The following is a 20,438-nucleotide window of genomic DNA, read 5'->3' on the forward strand; positions in this document are numbered from 1 at the left end:
TGTTATTGTCCTATATAAGCTCTTATATGCTTGCTTAATGATAACAGTGTTATACTTGTTATGCTTTGCAGTGTTTGCACAGCAGGCAAAGTCTTGGATTATTTCCTCATCTAGATCAGTTTATACTGGCCGTTCTCCTGTTTCAATCAGACTTAAAAGCCTGTACATAGGCTTCCCAGAACAGAAGGCACTAAGATCAGAAGAGGCTTAAATTAGAGAGAGGGCGTGACTCCTTTCAGGAAGCATATCGAGAAATAACTCTGTTCGCTTCTTTCTAAGGGCAGTGATGGACGGTTGGAGAAAGAGAAGCCAAGAGAAAGAGGTCATTCATTTATAGATAAATAGATAGATAGAATCTTTATATACATATATTAAAATATATTTTATATTATATATACATAGATAGAACCTTTTTATATACATATATTAAATATTTAAAATATTAAAATATTCTATTTTATGTAAACATATAATACATTTTATCTTTTGCTCAGTTTGTTGTATGCCTTTAAGAAAGACTGCTGGGGCTGGAGAGATAGCATGGAGGTAAGGCGTTTTGGCTTGCATGCAGAAGGACAGTGGTTCGAATCCCGGCATCCCATATGGTCCTCTGAGCTCGCCAGGAGCGATTTCTGAGCATAGAGCCAGGAGTAACCCCTGAGCACTGCCAGGTGTGACCCAAAAACTAAAAAAAAGGAAGGAAGGAAGGAAGGAAGGAAGGAAGGAAGGAAGGAAGGAAGGAAGGAAGGAAGGAAGGAAGGAAGGAAGGAAGAAGGAAGAAAGGAAGGAAGGAAGGAAGGAAGTGCAGGGGTTACTTCTGGCTCTGCGCTCAGAAGTTGCTCCTGGCAGGCTTAGGGGACCATATAGGATACAGGGATTTGAACCAGGGTCCTTCCTCTGTTGACTGTATGCAAGGCAAATGCCTTATTGCTGTGGAGCCTAGCCTAGGACCGTGGAGCCTAGGCTGATAACTTTTGAGGCTTTTTCCTTTTTTATTCTCTCTACCTCCCCTTTTCCTCATGCCTACTTGTGCTCCTGGATGACTTCCTGTTCTTGTTCAGGTGTTGATCAGGGTTCCTAAGATTGAGCCCAACCCTCCTTCTTGCGGAGCGTGTTTCTCAGCCTGCTGAGCTCTTGCTTCAGCTGTACACATACCCTTTTGTGAACTTGGGTGTGTATGTTTATTGGGGTGAGTTTTGGTCATTTTGTTTGTTTTTATGGTCCTAGTGGCTAGGGAAGCTAGGGACGAGCAGGCTGGCGAATATGAAGTGGCAGTTGGTCTTCTGTGGAAATATATCTGCTTGCTGGTTAAAGTTATGAGTTTACTCCTGGTTTCAAGAAGGTAGAAAAGGATAATCCTATGCAGTGCAGTGATTTTTTTTTTGATTTTTAATACTTTTTTATACCTGTGAACTGGTGAAAGCAGGATAAATTTTATGCACTGCTAGGACAGAAACAATGAACTGTTAGGAGAATATGCATCAATATTTATATACCAGAGTTTTTAATACAACATAGTTCAGGTATAACATATTGAGAAGCAGTAATTTTTGCTGACTGGAGGAAATGTCTTAGTACTGGCACATTTACCATCATTTGAAAACTACTGCCCTACTTTACCCTGAAGTAATGTCTGATGCCCAGGATCACTTCCATTTTGATGAATGCTCCTCACCCATTCAGCTCTGGTTTGGTGGGTCAGAGCACTCAGTTCTTGGTCTGCTCATATAAGGCCTCTTTCTTATTCCAGTCATAGCCAAACAGGACTCAAAACTACTAAGGAATGAATTTTTAAAAAATGGAATACTCTTGTAGGGATGTGAGGATAGTAAGGATGTGAGGATAGTAAGTGGGTATAGGGCACTTGGCTTGACCGTGGTTGGCCCAGATTTGATCTCTGGCACCCCTGAGGCCAAGCCTCACAAGAGCCAGTAGTAAGCCCTGAACATAGCTAGACAGATGTAACTCAGAAATAACCCAGAATCCGTAGTAACAGATAGCATACCTTTATTCTAAAGTAGTTGATCTTAGTGAGGTGCAGTTGCTCTTTCTCTAGAGGCATTTTGTCTACTTGGAGGAAGTGCTCCTGGTAACCAGTGGCAGGTGGTACTTCTGAAAACTGCCCATTACACTGGAGAGATGTTAAGAGATGAAAATGCTAATAGTGCTGAGGTTCAGAAACTCTGCCTTGTGTGGGAGTTCATGCCTGGGGGTATGTTGAGATTTCCGCCTCAGCTTCATCTAACTGCTTTGATATCTAACGTAGGCACTTTGATTCTTTGACATTTGACATAGCCACATATATATTATTATGAGAGCAAAGATGCAAAGAAAGAGGACAAGGTAAAGTTACAGTGGGAAGACAATCACCCATAAACAGAATCTCAGAAGAAATCCCCTTGCTGACACCTTAATTTTGAACTTTCAGCCAAAGAGCATTAAGAAAAATAAAACAAAACCCATGTATAATTACTTTGTCCCTCAGGTCCCCAGATTGTAGTACATTATATAACATTTCTTAGCAGTACACAAAGCAATCTAAAGCCACAACATTTATGTAACTACTTTAACATTGAAGGCATAGTATTTTTTTAACAGTTCCATGCATATGCATATTAGTTTAATTTAACCACAATAGTTTAAGTGGTTTTTAAGGATTAGAGTCAAAGGAGCACAGCTAAAACGATGTTAAGAGTGACAATTGGGAAATATGGGGGGCATGGAAAGGAAAAGCCTTGGCCTAAATACAAGGAGACCTTACCCCTGAAATTTCTGACATAAGACCAACTCTAGGCTTCAGGCACACTAGGTTGTCCAACCCAAGTCGTTGTCTGTAGTGCCAATACGCTTTTTTTTTTTTCTTCACCCCAGCCCGCCTCCCCACTTCACCAATACACTTTTATTTTTCACACAGTCGCTGTTGTTGTTGTCAGGTTTCTGTAGTTAAAGATCCTGGAATCTGTGCATATCCTACATCGAAGTCAGGATGTTGTGGAGCATCCTCTAGCTTCACCTCACAATTAGAGGGTAATGCAGAGAGCCCTGTTCTGAAAGCAGGTCGTTGTTGTTGTTAAGTCTTCTGGTGTTAAGGGAAGTCTCTTTTGAGTAGGTCGATGTGAGAGCATCGGTAGTATGACATAGCCACTTTTAACACACCACTGAGAGTTGAATCTTAAGGCCCAAGTATAGAGATCCTTAGTGTGCCACATCGATCTACACTGCTTTCATCTTTCCTGGGTCCCTTTCAAAATTGTCAGCTTTATGAGTTTTGGAAAGGAAGGAAATAGGACAGTGCAGAACTCTAAAATATGGTTTGTCATCTCTAAAGTGTATTTGATTTTTGGGGCAGACATCTGCTACCAGGGATTGAAACTGGGACCCTGTGCATGCCAGGCAAGCATTTCAGCTTTCTCCTTTCTCCTTGGTCATGTTTCCAAAATTTGAAGAGGTTTACTATGGTGCTGGTAAGGTAGTACAGATAGCAAGCCACTTGCTTTGCACACATCAGACCCTGCTTCTATTGCTGGCATCTGATATAGTCAGTCTTCCAAGAAGGGTGATCACTGAACACAGAGCCCAAATCCCTGAGCACAATTGGGTGTGCCCCCACACCAAAATAAAATAGAAATGACGAATCCCACTAAATACTGTTTCTAATTTGTGGCGCCTGTTTGTTTTTCATGTTGAAGAGAATGTTTCTGACATCTTCTAAATCCACTGCAGTGACTATCACCTCTTAAATTTTTCTGTGGTTCTTGGGGCTGGGAAGGTGGCGCTAGAGCTAAGGTGTCTGCCTTACAAGCGCTAGCCAAGGAACGGACCGCGGTTCGATCCCCCGGCGTCCCATATGGTCCCCCCAAGCCAGGGGCGATTTCTGAGCACATAGCCAGGAGTAACCCCTGAGCGTCAAACGGGTGTGGCCCAAAAACCAAAAAAAAAAAAAATTTTTTTTTTCTGTGGTTCTTTTATCCTTGGGATATATGTATTTTTTCACAGGGAGCTTATTGACCTTGTAAATAGACATAATATTCTTAATATAATGACTAAATGTACTGTATGAGGGTAGTGACAGATTTAAAGGTTCTTGGATAGATTGTTGGTCTGACTTCACTTTTACCACCATGTGCTCGTAGGCAAGTGATTAAATTTACTAGTGCCTATTTATTTCTCTGAAATGAGCTAACAGTAACTACCACATATGTAAGTAGTGGGTGAATTATGTACAATGCTTAAAAGAGTGGTCAACATATAATAAATGCTAAGTAGGCATTAACTAATGAAATAAGACTATAATAAAACAAAATAATTTTTTTGTTTTTTTGGGCTACACCCAGTGATGCTCAGGGGTTATTCCTGGCTATGCGCTCAGAAATCACTTCTGGCTTGGGGGACCATATGGGATGCTGGAGGATTGCACCTCGGTCCGTCCTAGGCTAGCGTGGGCAAGGCAGATGCCTTACTGCTTGCACCACCGCTCTGGCCCCTAATAAAACAAATTTTAAGGAGAAAAAAGCTTTAACATTCATTTTCTTCCTTTCTTTTTTTAACTTTTAACATCGTGACTTACACAGTTCATAATGCAGTTGTTCTGGGCATTTAGTGTTCCAGCACCAGCCCCACCCCCAGTGACATTGTTTGTGAGACTGAGTTGTGAAACCGTGAAATTGGGCTGTTTACATTGTGGTGGTTGTGGACTGTGGGTGTGGTTGCTGGGGCTTCTGGCAGTATGGGGGGGGGGAATGGAAGTTTTCTCTCATCTTTCATATAAACCAATACCTGAAAAAAACAAAGATTGATAAATTTAACTAGTTGTTTTCTTTTCGGTATTATTTATTTTACTTTTTGCCTCTGAAATAACTCTTTTGGGGCTTAGAGTGATAGTATAGCCAATCAGGTGTTTGCCTTATATGCAGCCCACCCAGGTTTGATCCCTGGCATCTCATGTGGTCTCCTGAGCACTTCCCAGGAGTAGTTCCTGAGCGAATTGCTAGGAGTTAACTGCTAAATATTGTCAAGTGTGGTTCCAAACCCCAAAATAAATACAAAAGAAAAAAACTTTTTTTTTATTTAACTAGGTAAGGAAAATAATTTATTTGTGAGGTAAAAGTACCACAAAACCCTGTGATAATAACAAAGATTGCTTTATTTGGTTATTTGAAAGAGCTATACTAAAATGTATATATTTTCCTAAATATGTTATTTGAAACATGTACATGCTTTAATATTCAGGGTCCACTTTAGATCTAAGGTAGGAAATGTTCAAGACGTAAGTCAGGTGGGACCAGAGAGATATCAAAGCGGTAGGGCGTTTGCCTTGCACACAGCTGATCCAGGACGGACTGTGGTTTGAATCCTGGCATCCCATATGGTCCCCTGTGCCTGCCAGGAGTGATTTCTGAGCACAGAGCCAGAAGTAACCCTTGAGTGCTGCTGGGTGTGACCCAAAAACCAAAAACCAAAAAAAAAAAAAATAAATAAATAAATAAAAAAGACTTAGGCCGGAGAGATAGCACAGTGGTAGGATGTTTGCCTTGCACGCAGCTGATCTAGAATGGACTGTGGTTTGAATCCTGGCATCTCATATGGTCTCCTGTGTCTGCCAGGAGCAACTTCTGAGCACAGAGCCATGAGTAACCTCTTTGTGCTACCGGGTATGCACCTCCCCTCCCCCCCAAAAAAGACAAATCAGAAGCTAGTAGACTGTTGTCATTTATTAGAGGTTGCATTAGAGGTTCCTAAGATCACTTCCAGGTTTTCTGATTTGTTAGAATAAGTTGTTTTATTCACAGATTTTTATTACAGTGAAATTGTTCAAATCCAGCAAAACAGGCACATGGGGCAAAGTTAGGAGGAAATCAGATGCCAGCATTCATGTTTTGTGGCTCAGTGGTTGAACCTCACACACATATTCCTGCTAATAATAAAGGGACAACCACTTTCTACTATAGATCATTTGGCCTGAGATATCAGAGGGTTTTCTTTGGGCCCAGGTTTGACCCCTAATATCCCCTGAGCACTATCAGGAGTGATTCCTGAGTGTAGAGCCAGGAATAATAACACCCTTGGCACCTCCGGGTGTGACTCCAAAACAAAAATAAACAAAAACCTTTTTTTTTAAGAATCTATCAAGAATTTAATTACGAGGGTCCAGCTAAATAACGTCTCCTAAAATGTTGTGTTAAGTACTAATCTCCAGTGCCTCTCAATATGTCCATATTTGAAAATAGGGTCGTTGCAAATGTGAACAGTTAAAATGAATTCCTATTGAAATAGGATCCTACATGCTCAATGATAGAAAAGTGGATCATGAAGAGGTGGTTTATTGCATAGCTTTAAGAATTGATGCAGTCATGCACTTTGCTGCAGCATGGATGAAATTGGAAGACAGTATGTTGAATGAAGTAAGCCAGAAGTATATACACAGAATATGTATATATACATGTTTCACTTGTAAAGTGGTATTTAGATTAAGTGCATGAGGGAATGCAATGGTTTAAACGGGGTGCCTAGATCACCCTGGGCCCCAGAAAATAGGGAGTAGGAAAGAAATAGAGTGAAAAAAAGAGAAAGGCAGATGAGATATAATGGGGGTCAGGGACAGGAGGATTTAGATTTAGGCACATAGGTGGTGTTAAAGAAGGACAGAACTAAATATCCAAACCAAAGAGTCAACATTGAAATCATAAGACTTACATTTTAACAATCAAACTCATAAAGGTACCTGTCAAGATGGCAGGCTGGGAGGAACCTGGAAATACTGGTGAAGGGAAGTTGACACTGGTGATGGGATTGATGCTGGAACACTTGTGCCTAAAACTCAATTTATGAACAACTTTGTAAATCATGGTGCTTTGATAAAAAATATAGATGATCTTCAAGATCTTTATGGTTCTTTGGGACATATAGACTATAAAGTATATTGAAGTCATTTAAATAAAAGCTATATAGATAGAGTCCTTGTGAGTTACCATAATCAAGTTAGAAATTAAAGACCAAAAAAGAGCAGATTTTTTTTTGGGGGGGGCCACACCTGGTGACGCTCAGGGGTTATTTCTGGCTGTGTGTTCAGAAATCGCTCCTGGCTTGGGGGACCATATGGGATTCCAGGGGATCGAACCAGAATTCTTTCTAGGTAAGACTCATTCAAGGCAAATGCCTTACCACTGTGCTACCATTTCGGCCCCAAAAGAGCAGGCCCAGCAGTACTATACCCAGCAATCCTGGGGGTGGTGCTTGGGATCAAACTGGCATTCTTCAAACATGTGCTTCTCAATCCTGTGTTATCTGCCATGTTACATTCAACTTTTTTTAAAAAGGGGGTTTTGGTTTGTTTTTGTTTTTGAGCTATACCTGGTGATGCTCAGGGGTTATTTCTGGCTCTGTGCTCAGAAATAAATCACTCCTGGCAGACTTGGAACCCTATGGGATGCTGGGGAATTGAACCTAGGTTGACCAGTTTTAAGTCAAGTGCCCTCTCCACTCTACGACCCCCCCCCCCCAATATTTTTTATTCCTATTTTTTGTACTGCATTTCTGGAAACAAAGAAATAGATTAAGTATGTAATCTGTGTAATCCTTTACCTTAGTTTTTTCTGAGAGTTCATCATTGTCCTTACTCCCTCTCCTCATAGTGAGTAAGACATTACTAGTATCCTGTAAGCTCTTTCTTGGTCCTGTAGTTAGAACGAATGTTTTGGATGAAGGGAAGGAGTGTTGGTTTTTTAGTTTGTTTGTTTGTTTTTGTTTTTGATTGTGGGTCACACCCCACGTTGTTTAGGGGTTACTCCTGGCTCTGCACTCAGAAATTGCTCCTGGCAGGCTTGGGGGACTATATGGGATGCCGGATTCGAAGCATAGTCCGTCCTGGATCGGGTGCATGCAAGGCAAACACCCTACTACTATGCTATCAGGGAGGAGATTTAGTACTAGATTGAAAGTCAAAGAAGTAAGGTTCTTTATTCATTCTTCTGAGATAGGTTGAGCAGCTGGATTTTTCTCTCCTCCCACCCTCCCCCAGTGATTATCTGTGAACAGTCTGGCGTTCAAGGCTGTTTAAGCATCTTGGATGAGTCTATTGGAAGTTCGATTAGACCATCAGGGGTCTTCAAACTACGGCCCACAGGCCACATTTGTATTTATTCCCATTTTGTTTCTTCACTTCTAAATAAGATATATGCAGTGTGCATAGAAATTTGTTCATAATTTTTGTTTTTACTATAATCTGGCCCTCCAACAGTCTGAAGGACAGTGAACTGGCCCCCTGTTAAAAAGTTTGAGGACCCCTGGATTAGAGCTTGAAGTTCCGTTTAGATAACTGGATTTGGAGTTGAGGAAGGTGTTGTTTAAATTGCTACAAATTGCCTGGAAAGAACTAGATAATTCAAAAAGATTTAAAAAGAGAAGGTTCCGAATTTAGCAAATCATGCAGAGAAAATTAATCTCTTGGGGTCGGAGAGATAGCACAGTGGTAGGGCATTTGCCTTGCATGCAGCCAATCCAGGACGGGTGGTGGTATGAATCCCAGCATCCCATATGGTCCCCTGAGCCTGCCAGGAGCCATTTCTGAGTGCTGTGCCAGGAGTAACCCCTGAGCACTGCTGGGTGTAGCCCAAAATCCCCCACCACCACCAAAAACAGGAAGGAAGGAAATCTCTTGATACAGTGTAAATTAAAAACTGAGCTCGGGCTCGGAGAGATAGCACAGCGGCGTTTGCCTTGCAAGCAGCCAATCAAGGACCAACGGCGGTTGGTTCGAATCCCGGTGTCCCATATGGTCCCCCGTGCCTGCCAGGAGCTATTTCTGAGCAGACAGCCAGGAGTAACCCCTGAGCAATGCCGGGTGTGGCCCCCCCCCCCAAAAAAAAAACAACCAAAAAAACAAAAAACTGAGCTCAACTATACAAAAATAGTTATTTTATGAGAAAAGTATTCTTCTGGTAATTTGTAAGTACCTTGTTGGCAAAAGATGATGGCAAAAAGAACTTTAATTTGTTTTTGTGCAAAAAACTAAATAGCATTTTGTGTTTAAAAATGACAAAATTTTCATTTCTGTGAAACATCTAAAATTATAGCCATTAATATTTTTATTTAGTCTTATTTTATACTCCATGTTAAAAATTTAATTATTGGTTGCATGTGTCTGTGAGTATAACACATTTATAATATTTCAAAAGTTGGGGCCGGGTAGGTGGCGCTGGAGGTAAGGTGTCTGCCTTGCAAGCGCTAGCCAAGGAAGGACCGCGGTTCGATCCCCCGGCGTCCCATATGGTCCCCCCAAGCCAGGGACGATTTCTGAGCATATAGCCAGGAGTAACCCCTGAGCGTCAAACGGGTGTGGCCCAAAAACCAAAAAAAAAAAAATAATAATAATATTTCAAAAGTTATATTCATAAAGTTTTTATTTATTTATCTTTTGGTTTTTGGGCCACACCCAATGAGGCTCTGGGGCCATTCCTGTCTCTATGCTCTCAAATTGCTCCTGGCAGGCTTGGGGGACCATATGGGATGCCAGAATTCGAATCACTGTCCTTCTGCATGCAAAGCAAATGCCCTACCTCCATGCTATCTCTCCGGCTCCTAGATTCATAAAGTTTTTAACAGAAAGGTTTTAATTTTATCAATTATTCAACTGAAGTTCCAGATTATTTAAGTAACCCACTCAAGGATTTACAGATTATTAATGCTGTATTTTAATATAAATATTGTCTTAATTTCTCCTCACCTAATGTCTTCCAAATTAAATTTGATGATACGAGTGTGTATATTATATGTATAAGTATGCCAATTATTATAGATATTTTGAATTGTATTTTTAGTTGAATAAATATATTCTAATTATTTGAAATTGTTCTTTTTCCTTTGTGTTAATTTCTCAAGAATATTGTTTAATGTTTCACAGATTTTTACTTTCATTTTTTATAGACTTGGAAAATATTAAAATCTCAACAAATGAATTCCACACGTGAATTCTGCTGCATTCCTGTACCACCTCCTCCATTAGAAAACTGATCTTAGAACTGAGGTAAAAATGATAGAATGTAACATTTTGTAGGACTGAAAATGAATTTCTCGTATATCTAGTCATGTTTGCATTTTTGGTAACTCTAGTAGATACTTTGGTTATTAAGTAGATTTGCCTTAGTAGATTTAAAGTAATTAACTGTTAATTATTATGTTTGAATTTTATTTTTGAAAATGTTTTATTTGTTTGTTTGTTGTTGTTGTTTTTGTTCTTTTGTTTTTTGGGGGGCCCACACCTGGCAGCACTTGGGTTACTGTTGGCCAGGGACCATTTGGGATGCCGGGAATCAAACCTGCATCCGTCCTGGGTCAGCCTTGTGCAAGGTAAACACCCTACCACTGTGCTACCACTCTGGCCACAAAATGTTTCTTTTTTAGTAGCATCTCTTTTAATCATTTCTGTCTCCTATACTTGTAAATTATCAAATTAGTTTTTTTTTCTTTCGTTTTTAAGTTAATTGTGTAAAACTTCATGTGGCTAGTAGTTAACACTTAGCGTTTGTTTGTATAGGGAATTTGCTGTATCAGCCTGTCCTAAGTGCTTAGATTTTTCACTTTTATCATAAGTATTTTCATCTGTTGTTGACCTAATTTGAAAATTTGCAGTATAAAAATCACTTTTACAACTTATAGGGCCCGGAGAGATAGTACAGTGGTGTTTGCCTTGCAAGCAGCCGATCCAGGATCAAAGGTGGTTGGTTCGAATCCCGGTGTCCCATATGGTCCCCCGTGCCTGCCAGGAGCTATTTCTGAGCAGACAGCCAGGAGTAACCCCTAAGCACTGCCGGGTGTGGCCCAAAAACCAAAAAAAAAATTTTTTTTGGTTTACTAGAAACCTTCAAAGGCAGTTGCCTTAGTTTATTTTAATTGATCTTAGTTTTTTCATCTTAGATATATTAAAAGAGGACAGAGAGAGGAGACAGACAGACAGACAGACAGACAGACAGACAGACAGACAGACAGACAGACAGACAGACAGACAGACGGGAGAGACAAGAACTTGAATCTAGACCCTTATGTTTGCTAAGCTACATTTCTGCATTTCAACTTTTTTTAATGTTTTCTTTTTGGGGGTAAGAGAGAAGCATTTGGACCACATGTAGCAGTGCTCAGGACTTACTCCTGGTTTTGTGCTCGAAAGGACTGGGGCATCTGTAGTGTCTGGGATTGAATCAGGCTCGCACTGTGTACCCCTTAATCTCTGATTTCAAAGAAATACAGGAAGCTTCCTTTGTCATAAATAATGACCTCCATTTTCTCCATTGGAGGCCATGAGTTAATTCAGTAATTTTCCCAAAACATGGAGCTTGTAAGCCATGGAACTAGAATTCAGATAGGAAATTTAGTACAAGAGCCAGTTTTCCACCATCAGGCAGCTGCCTCTTATCATCTAAATCTCTGTAAATTGATAATTCCTATAAAAGATACATGCTGTCAGCTAAGGTACAATTTTATAATTTCCACTCTTGTAGGGGAATCGAGAGTTATCTTTTTTGACGAGTAGTGCCAAATATTCTTTGGAATATATTTCAGCAGCTTATTACTTTGTTGTGTTATAGTCAGTGCTTGTGAATAAGGTCATTTCCATGGTCACCAAAAATAATTTTGTGTGATATCCTGTTGATTGTATACTCTGAAAATGAGGCAGTGTGGGCTTGAATTGAGCTGCATCCTGGAATAGAAGCTTGATTTTTGTTTTTAAATAAAATGTGTAAATGTTAGGTGATGGGAAGGGTGTAAAATACAGTGAAAGAAATTATCTGAGTTACATGCTAGGGCTGAGAAATAGGCTGGAACACGTGCTTAGCAGGCAGGTTCACTCTCCACCACTGCATTGTCCTTGAGCATTGAGCCAAAAATATCCTCTTGGCACTCTGTGGCCATAACCCCTTCTTAAAGAACCTGAACAAAATAGTGTTATCTGGCTAAAAAGGAAATGTATTCTCTCTATAATCGTGTTTATAACTATCTCCAAATAAAAAGATACTGAACCTACTTAGGAAGTATATAATTACATAGTATCTCTGTAACCAGAACAGATCGGGGTTTATACCTGGCTCTTTGCTCAGGAATCATTCCTGTGGTTCTTAGGGGAACCGTATATGGTGCCAGGTGCTGAAGCTGGCTTGACTGTGCACAAGGCTTTGCCCATTGTACTATCTCCCTGGACCTGTGAAGATTTTTTTGTTTGGTTGGTTTTGGTTTTGAGGACATACCTGGCAGTGCTCAGGGTTTATTCCTGGCTCTGCATTCAGCAATTACTCCTGGAAATTTAATGAATCATATGGGATTCTGGGTATTCAACCGAGGTCATTTGTGTGCAAGGCAAGTGTCCTATCTGATATACTATCTCTCTGGGCCCTCTGAAATTATTATTATTATTATTATTTTGTTGTTGTTGTTGTTGTTTGTTTTTGGGCTACACCTGGCAGTGCTCAGGGGTTACTCTTGGCTCTACGCTCAGAAATCACTCCTGGCAGGCTCAGGGGACAATATGGGATGCTGGGATTCAAACCACTGTCCTTCTGCATGCAAGACAAATGTCTTACCTCCATGTTATCTCTCGGCCCCTGAAAAATTTTATTTTTCATTTTTTGTTTGTTTTTTGTTTTTTGGGTCACACTCGCAGGGCTCAGGGGTTACTCCTGGTTCTACACTCAGAAATCACTCCTGGCAGGCTTAGGGGACAATAAGGGATGCCGAGATTCGAACCACCGTCCTTCTGCACGCAAGGCAAATGCCTAACCTCCATGCTATCTTTCCGGCCCCTGAAATTATTTTTAAGTATTTTACTTGTTCATCAAGAATGAGGTTTGAGATTTTTTGTTTAGTTTTTGGGCCATACCTGGTGGTGTTCAGGGATTACTCTTGGCTCTGTGCTCAGGACTAACTCCTGGGAGATGTTTGGGGGACCATATGGGATGCTGTGGATCTAACCAGCATGCAAGGCAAATGCCCTCCCTGGTGTGCTCTCGCTCCGGTCCCCTGAGGTATGAGTTTTGAATTGTGTTGTATCATGAGAACACACATAGTAGTAGTACTCTGTGCTTGGGTGTTACTTGGGAGTGTTACCACAGCCACTTTTAATAGTCAGTGTCTATTAATGGACTATTGTAGACTTATAAACTACTGATATTTGTAAAAATCAATGTATAGGCGCCATATGTGTCCCTTTTGAAATAGGATCCATAGTTTTGCTCAGATATCAGAGGGCAGGTCTGAGTTTCTCCATTGTCCACCCTCAAAAAGTTAAGAATATGTATCTTAAAAAAAAAAGAAAAAAAAGAATATGTATCTTATATATATCTTGATTTATATATATGGTGTCTGTTCTTCAGTTTTGTGTGTGTGTATGTGTTTTCATTAGTATTTTGTGCCACCAGCAACTGTGTTCAGGGCTTACTACTAGTTCTGCATCCAGGGATCATTCTAGTGGGGCTTAAGGAACCATATGGGGCACTGCAGATCAAACCCAGATAGGTCGTGACAAGGCCATCAACCTATCTGCTGTAACATTGCTCTGACCCCAGTTTTTTAGTCTTTTTAAAAAATATAGTTCATTATTTATTATTTATTATTATTATTATTTATATTATTATTTCTTCCTCTTTGGTTTTTGGGTCACACCCAGCAGCACTTAGGGGTTACTCCTGGCTCTGGGCTCAGGAGTCACTCCTGGCAGGCTTGGGGGACCATATGGGATGCTGGGAATCGAACTGGAGTCCGTCCTGGGTGAGCCACGTGCAAGGCAAATACCCTACCGCTGTGCTATCTCTCCAGCCCTGAAGCACTTTTTTTTTGGAGGGGGTGCACTATACCTGACAGTGCTCAGGGCTTATTACTGGCTCTGAACTCAGGGATTGCTTCTGGAAGAAAGACTTTAGGACCTTATAGGGTGCCAGGGAGTGAACCTGGGTTGGCAGCACACACGGCAAGCACTCTACCTGCTGTAATATCACTCGAGCTCCATGAAATATTTCAAACCTGACCAAAGCAAATTACTGAGCTGCAATTGGTGCAGTCTGCTTCTCAGGTCACTAGCGCAGAGCTCTTGTCTTTCATCTGTGCCCTACTGTGCAGCCTGCCTTTGGTTTCCTCATCTGTCCTCACCCCAGTCTATTATTTTGTTTTGAGACTACACCTGGCTGTAAACCTGTGCTCAGGGTTTACTCCTATGTCTGAGCTCATGGTTCACTCCTGGTGGACTTAGTAGATCATATGTTATGCCAGAGATCAAACCTGTGTTGGTCCCATGCAAAGAAAATCTCTATCCATTTTATGATCACTCCTCACCCTCCCCATTATTTATTTGTTTGTTTCTGGACCATACCTGGTGGTGTTCAGGGGTTATTACTGGCTTTATATACATGAGTTATTCCTGTCAGAGCTTGGGGGGGGATCATGTGTGCTCCTGGGGATAAAACCCTGGGAGCTACATGCAAGGTAAGAACCCTACCTGCTGTAGTATCACTTAAGTCCTATTTAAAAAGCATTTTTAAAATTAAAACATTGTGATTTACTAAGTTGTTCATAATAGTCATTTCAGGAATTATGTATTCAAATTTCAGCCCCACCACCAGTGTTTCCCCCCCTACCTTGTCCCTTACAGGCACAAATTTATTTCATATTGTTTGTTACAATACAAACCAACTCTTATTTGTGGTTATTTTTGGTTTGGGGCCACACCCAGCTACATTCATACTGCTGGCTCTGTGCTCAGAAATCACTCCTGGGAGGCTTAGGGGGGACCATGTGGGATGCTGGGGATTGAACTCAGGTTGGCCATATACAAGGCAAATGCCTTACCTGCTGTGTTATTGCTCCAGCACCATAAATCAGACCTTTTGTTTTTGTTTTTGATTTTTTTGTTTTGTTTTGTTTTTGGGCCACACCCAGTGATGCTCAGGGGTTACTCCTGGCTATGTACTCAAAAATCGCTCCTGGCTTGGGAGACCATATGGGACACTGGAGGATCCAACTGTGGTCCCTCCTAGGTTAGTGCATGCAAAGCAGACGCCTACTGCTTGCATCACCACTTTAAGTCCAAATCAGACTATTTTAAAGCAGATTTTAGACTTTGTACTTGCTACTAAATATTACAGAATATATCTGTAAGGAATAAGTACTATTTTTAGAAACCATTCTCTGCAGAGTTCAAGTGCGACTTAGACTTTGTCTCTTTATCCTGTTCAGGGTTTACTCCTGGCTCTACATCAGAAATTTTTTACTCCTCGTGCTTAGGGGGCCATATGGAATGTTGGGACTTGAGCTGTGTCAGCTGCATGCAAAGCAAGCATCCTATCTAATACACTATTTCTTGGGCCCTGTTCTTTTATATCTTTTTCAAGGTACTAGGAATTGAATTCCTTGTTTAATCTTGCAATTAATTTGAATTTTTTTAAAATCAGCCCACCTCAAGAATATATGCTATTTGAAAATAAGGGGCAAGTCTTATTCTTTTATACTCCTTACTTAGTATTATAGGGAAATACGATTTTGGAATTGAGAAAAAAATTAGAAAACCCAATTTTATTTTCTAAACAGAATTTAGTGTAGAATCTGAAATATTTAGTTTAATAGGTCTTTTAAGTAAAAGAGTATTTGTTTTAGTTGCATTTTTTCCCCTCTTATTTCAATTTTTCTCTCATTCCAAGCTGTTCTTTATTCTTTTTCTTACCTCTGCTGGACCATAAAATCCAAACTTTTTATTGTCTTTTCTGCTTTGAAAACAATGCATGCTTATTTTATGTTTTTTTAACTTTATTGCTTGATTGATTGGTTTCTGGGCCACATCCAGTGGTGCTCAGGGATTACTCCTGGTTCTACACTGAGAAATCAACCCTGGCAGGCTGAGAGACCATATGGGATGCTGGGAATTGAACCGGTCCCTCCTGGGTCACTTGCATGCAAGGCAAACGCCCTCTGCTTTGTTATCTCTCTGGCCCCTTATTTTATGTACTTTTGTTTGTTTGTTTTGTTTGTTTGTTTTGGGGTCACACCCTGTAGCGCTCAGGGGTTACCCCTGGCTCTATGTTCGGAAATTGCTCCTGGCAGGCCCGGGGGACCATATGGGATGCAGGGATTCGAACCACTCACCTACACACGAGGCAAATGCCTTACCTCCATGCTATCTCTCCGGCCCCTATTTTATGTACTTTTTTTTGGTTTTTTGGGCCACACCCGCTTGATGCTCAGGGGTTACTCCTGGCTAAGCGCTCAGAAATTGCCCCTGGCTTGGGGGGATCATATGGGATGCCGGGGGATCGAACTGTGATCCTTCCTTGGCTTGCTCTTGCAAGGCAGACACCTTACCTCTAGCGCCACCTCGCCGGCCCCCCTATTTTATGTACTTTTAATAACAGATTACTTGGGGCCGGGCGGTGGCGCTAAAGGTAAGGTGCCTGCCTTGCCTGCGCTAGCCTTGGACGGACCACAGTTCGATCCCCCGGTGTCCCATATGGTCCCCCAAGCCAGGAGCAACTTCTGAGCACATAGCCAGGAGTAACCCCTGAGCGTTACCGGGTGTGGCCCAAAAACCAAAAAAAAAAAAAAAAAATAACAGATTACTTACGTATAGGCTTTGGGTGTAGCTTGTGGTCGAGCAATAAATATATGTTCAATTCCTTGGCCTTGTAAAAAGGAAAAATATAAAGCAGCAAACTTCAGTATTCCTTCCTACCACAATAGTGAATGATTTAGTATGCATATGCTTCCAAGTCTTCCCCCTACCCACATTAAGTATTCTTTTAAAGTAAAATGTTTTGTTTGAGTTATTTTTTGGATACTGGGTAAGTTTGGGAAGTTCAGTTTCATAGCTCATTATATACCACACTATACCACCTATACCTACCAGCAGTTTATTTTATTTATTTAGTTTTTGAAATACATACAAATGTATATATGCATATATTTGAATATACTGAAAGGTGCAATACTGTTGTTTTAATATACTGAGACTGTTCACATGTCTTGGGAGGGTGATGGTGAGGCCTTTCTCCGGTAAGCCTGGCTTCTGCAGCCCCTGTGGCCTGACAGGTCTGAAGGTTGCAGGGTGACAACAGAGAAATTCACAAAGCAGTCAGATGAAGCTCCAGGAGTCGGCCAGCTTTATTTCATGGTCCTAACTGCCGTGTACATTTCCTCACCTGGCCTCTACGCCAAGTCTTTTCCAAGCAGCCACTTCTTCTCTGGCTCTCTGCTTCTGTCTCACTTTGAGCTGCTTTCAGGTTTTGTTGCTGACTGACTCCTCGTTGCTGGTTCTTGTTGATTGTCTCTGCTGATTCTCCCTTCTCACTCTGACTCTCCTTTTTATCCCCTTTTTCCCCCCAAGCAGACTCCTCTTCCTGCTCATTCCAGGTGTGGGTGGTTCTGATCATTCAGGTGGGATAAACAAGAGGTTGGGGGAGGGGATACCCACATTTTCCGCCTTTTTTTATATTAATACAGAAGCACCATTGATAAGTCTACAACAAGTTTCTTTTCATAAGCTTCTCTAAACAAAATCACAAGAACTTTTCTGCAGATAATACAGTTTGAAAATAAGCTGCTATGCTATAACATCACTGCAATTGGGAAACATTCTCTAGGATAGCTGAGAACGTTCAAAACTCATACATGCATTTTCCCAGAATTGTGCAAACAAATGTTAAAGCACTAAAGTTAGATAGAAAATTTTGGGGGCCAGAAAGTTAGCATGGAGATAAAACATTTGCCTTTCATGCAGAAGGTCATTGGTTCAAATCCGGGTGTCCCATATGGTTCCCTGAGCCTGCCAGGAGCAATTTCTGAGCATGAAGCCAGGAGTAACCCCTGAGCGCTGCCAGGTGTGTCCAAAAAACCAAAAAAAAGAAAGAAAATTTTGTTTGCAATGGGCCTTAGAATAAAACAATAAGGGGCCAGAGAGATAGCATGGAGGTAGAGTATTTGCCTTGCATTCAGGACAGTGGTTCGAATCCTATCATCCCATATGGTCCCTGAGCGCTGCCAGGTATGACCCAAAAAAAAAAACAAAACAGCCCCTCAAAAAAAAAAAAACAATAAGATCTGTACAGATAAAGTTTTTTGTTTTTTTTTTTTTTTTTTTTTACCAGCAATATAGTGACCAATGAAAATAGGGTCAAGAGATTAGCTGAGGAGAAAGTTAAATATTTTCGGAGGTAACTCCTTTGCAGGAAGTTCTGAAAGCAGCTTCTCCTTTGTTGGTTTTCAGCTGGTGTTGGATCCTCCATCTTCTCCATCATCACCTTCTGTGTTAGGCTACTGGGGTCTCTTCGATAAGCTACTGCAGGTTAGGGGTCAAGGTCCTCGCAAAAGGCACCTCTGGTAGAGTAAAAAAATGATAGATGGGACACTTCCCAAAGTCTTCAACTTTTTTTTTTTTTTTGAGTCTTCAACTCTTTCCCCTTCACTGCCTGCTTCTGTATCACCTGAGGGTCCTCTGCCACCATAGGTGGTGGACCATCTAAATGAGGTTGGGGGATGAATTGACAGAACCTATGTGATTGGGAGCGTATCAGCTACCTTTCACTGGCATTCCACCAGGTCTGGATACATAAGCAGCTTTTGGTCCTCTCTTTCCTTTCACAACATCAAACTCAACAGTTTCCCCATCGCCAATGCTACACAGAAACTTCTTGGGATTGTTTCTCTGAATAAATGTCCAGTGAACAAAGACATCCTCTTTGGTGTCATTCCTGTTGATAAATCCATAACCATTCTGGATATTGAACCATTTAACAGTGCCTGGTTCTTGGATTGCCAGCACTGGCTTATCTACCTGACTCAGTGCTTGGGGAAGGAGGGTAACTTTGGTTGAGTCATTTTAGACTTTTGAGTCTGCAGAGACGGTAGCTGGCTTATCATTTTTGGGAGATGGGGTCTCTCTGGTTTAGTGAACAATAAATTATCAATTCTGGGAAGGCCTTTAGATTGAGAACTAGTCACCCTTGGGAAGGCACTCTTCCTCTCTTGTGGCATGTACGTTCTGGAGTAAGAAATGCAGGTAGATGGACCACAGCAACATGAAGCCATTCAGAACAGGAGCCATGTTCACCGATGTTCCAGTGAAAGGCCCAGCACATTCAGTCTAGCTCAAGGGGGCTATTAGGGTGATAATCCACCTAAAAGGTCAAGCCACTCACCATCATTGCAGGGTTCAAGTCGGTTCAGGATTCAGGTGCCAGTTGTAGTTTAACTATAGATTAATGAGTCCTAGTGTTGGTAGGGGGAAAGTACATCTAAACCATAAGTAATAGCACTTTGTAGACTTGTTATCTAAACTACAATTAAAAAAGATTTTTTGGGGCTGGAGAGCTAGCATGTAGGTAGGGCGTTTGCCATGCATGGTTTGAATCCTGGCATTCCATATAGTCCCCCAAGCCTGCCAGGAGCAATTTCTGAGCATAGAGCCAGGAGTAGCCCCTGAGTGCTGCTGGGTGTGACCAAAAAAAGTAAAAGGTTTTGTTGTTGTTGTTGTTGTTGTTATTGTTTTGGGGCCATACCTGGTACACTCAGGGGTTACTCTTGGCTCTGAGTTCAGAAATAGCTTCTGGGGCCAGAGAGATAGCATGGAGGTAGGGCATTTGCCTTACATGCAGAAGGATAGTGGTTCAAATCCCGGCATCCCATATGGTTCCCTGAGCCTGCCAGGAGCGATTTCTGAGAGTAGAGCCAGGAGTAGCCCCTGAGTGCTGCTGGGTGTGACCAAAAACCAGAAATTGCTTCTGGCAGGCTCAGGGAACCATATGGGAACCAGGGATCAAACCTGGATTTGTCCTGGGTTGGCTGTGTGCAAAGCAAATGCCTTACCACTTGCTATCTTTCCAGCCCCAATAAAAAATTTTGTTTTTGGTTGCACCTGGTTGTGTTCAGAGCTGGGGGTGGATGTATCTATGTAGTGTTGGGGCTGAACCCGGGGCTCTTTCAGGCAAAAGCAGGTTCTCTGCCTTACTGGATGTTCTCCCTGAGCACTGGACATTTTTTTATTTTAGAAAGCATTAAACCCTTTCCTCCTCTCCCCTTTCTGGTTGTTGCAGTGGGGGGGTCTCATAAGCTTGGCTGTGGTGTGCACACAATCAGCCACCATCTCTGGGGGTTGCAGCACTTGCATGCATGCTCACTGGGCATCACATTTCTTTAGTGGTTTTTGCACACTCAACTTGTTTTTTTTGTTTGTTTGTTTGTTTTTTTGTTTGTTTTTTTGGTTTTTTGGTTTTTGGGCCACACCTGACCGTGCTCAGGGGTTACTCCTGGCTATCTGCTCAGAAATAGCTCCTGGCAGGCACGGGGAACCATATGGGACACCGGGATTCGAACCAACTACCTTAGGTCCTGGATCGGCTGCTTGCAAGGCAAACGCTGCTGTGCTATCTCTCCGGGCCCTCAACTTGGTTTTGAGTTTGATCTCTGTGGTACTGACA

The 20,438-nt window shown here is 41.5% G+C and overlaps 1 protein-coding gene across 1 annotated transcript in view; it reads left to right on the plus strand.

The window, feature by feature from the left end:
* Positions 1-9,932: 9,932 nt before the first annotated feature.
* Positions 9,933-20,438, plus strand: part of HYCC2 (hyccin PI4KA lipid kinase complex subunit 2) — a 49,950-nt gene continuing 39,444 nt past the window's right edge. The window contains exon 1 of the mRNA XM_049773209.1: positions 9,933-10,021. The gene's annotated coding sequence lies outside the window, so the exon portion shown is untranslated. The remainder of the gene's footprint in view (positions 10,022-20,438) is intronic.

Source organism: Suncus etruscus, chromosome 5 (genome assembly GCF_024139225.1).
Source record: "Suncus etruscus isolate mSunEtr1 chromosome 5, mSunEtr1.pri.cur, whole genome shotgun sequence".
In the NCBI taxonomy this organism is placed as follows: domain Eukaryota; kingdom Metazoa; phylum Chordata; class Mammalia; order Eulipotyphla; family Soricidae; genus Suncus; species Suncus etruscus.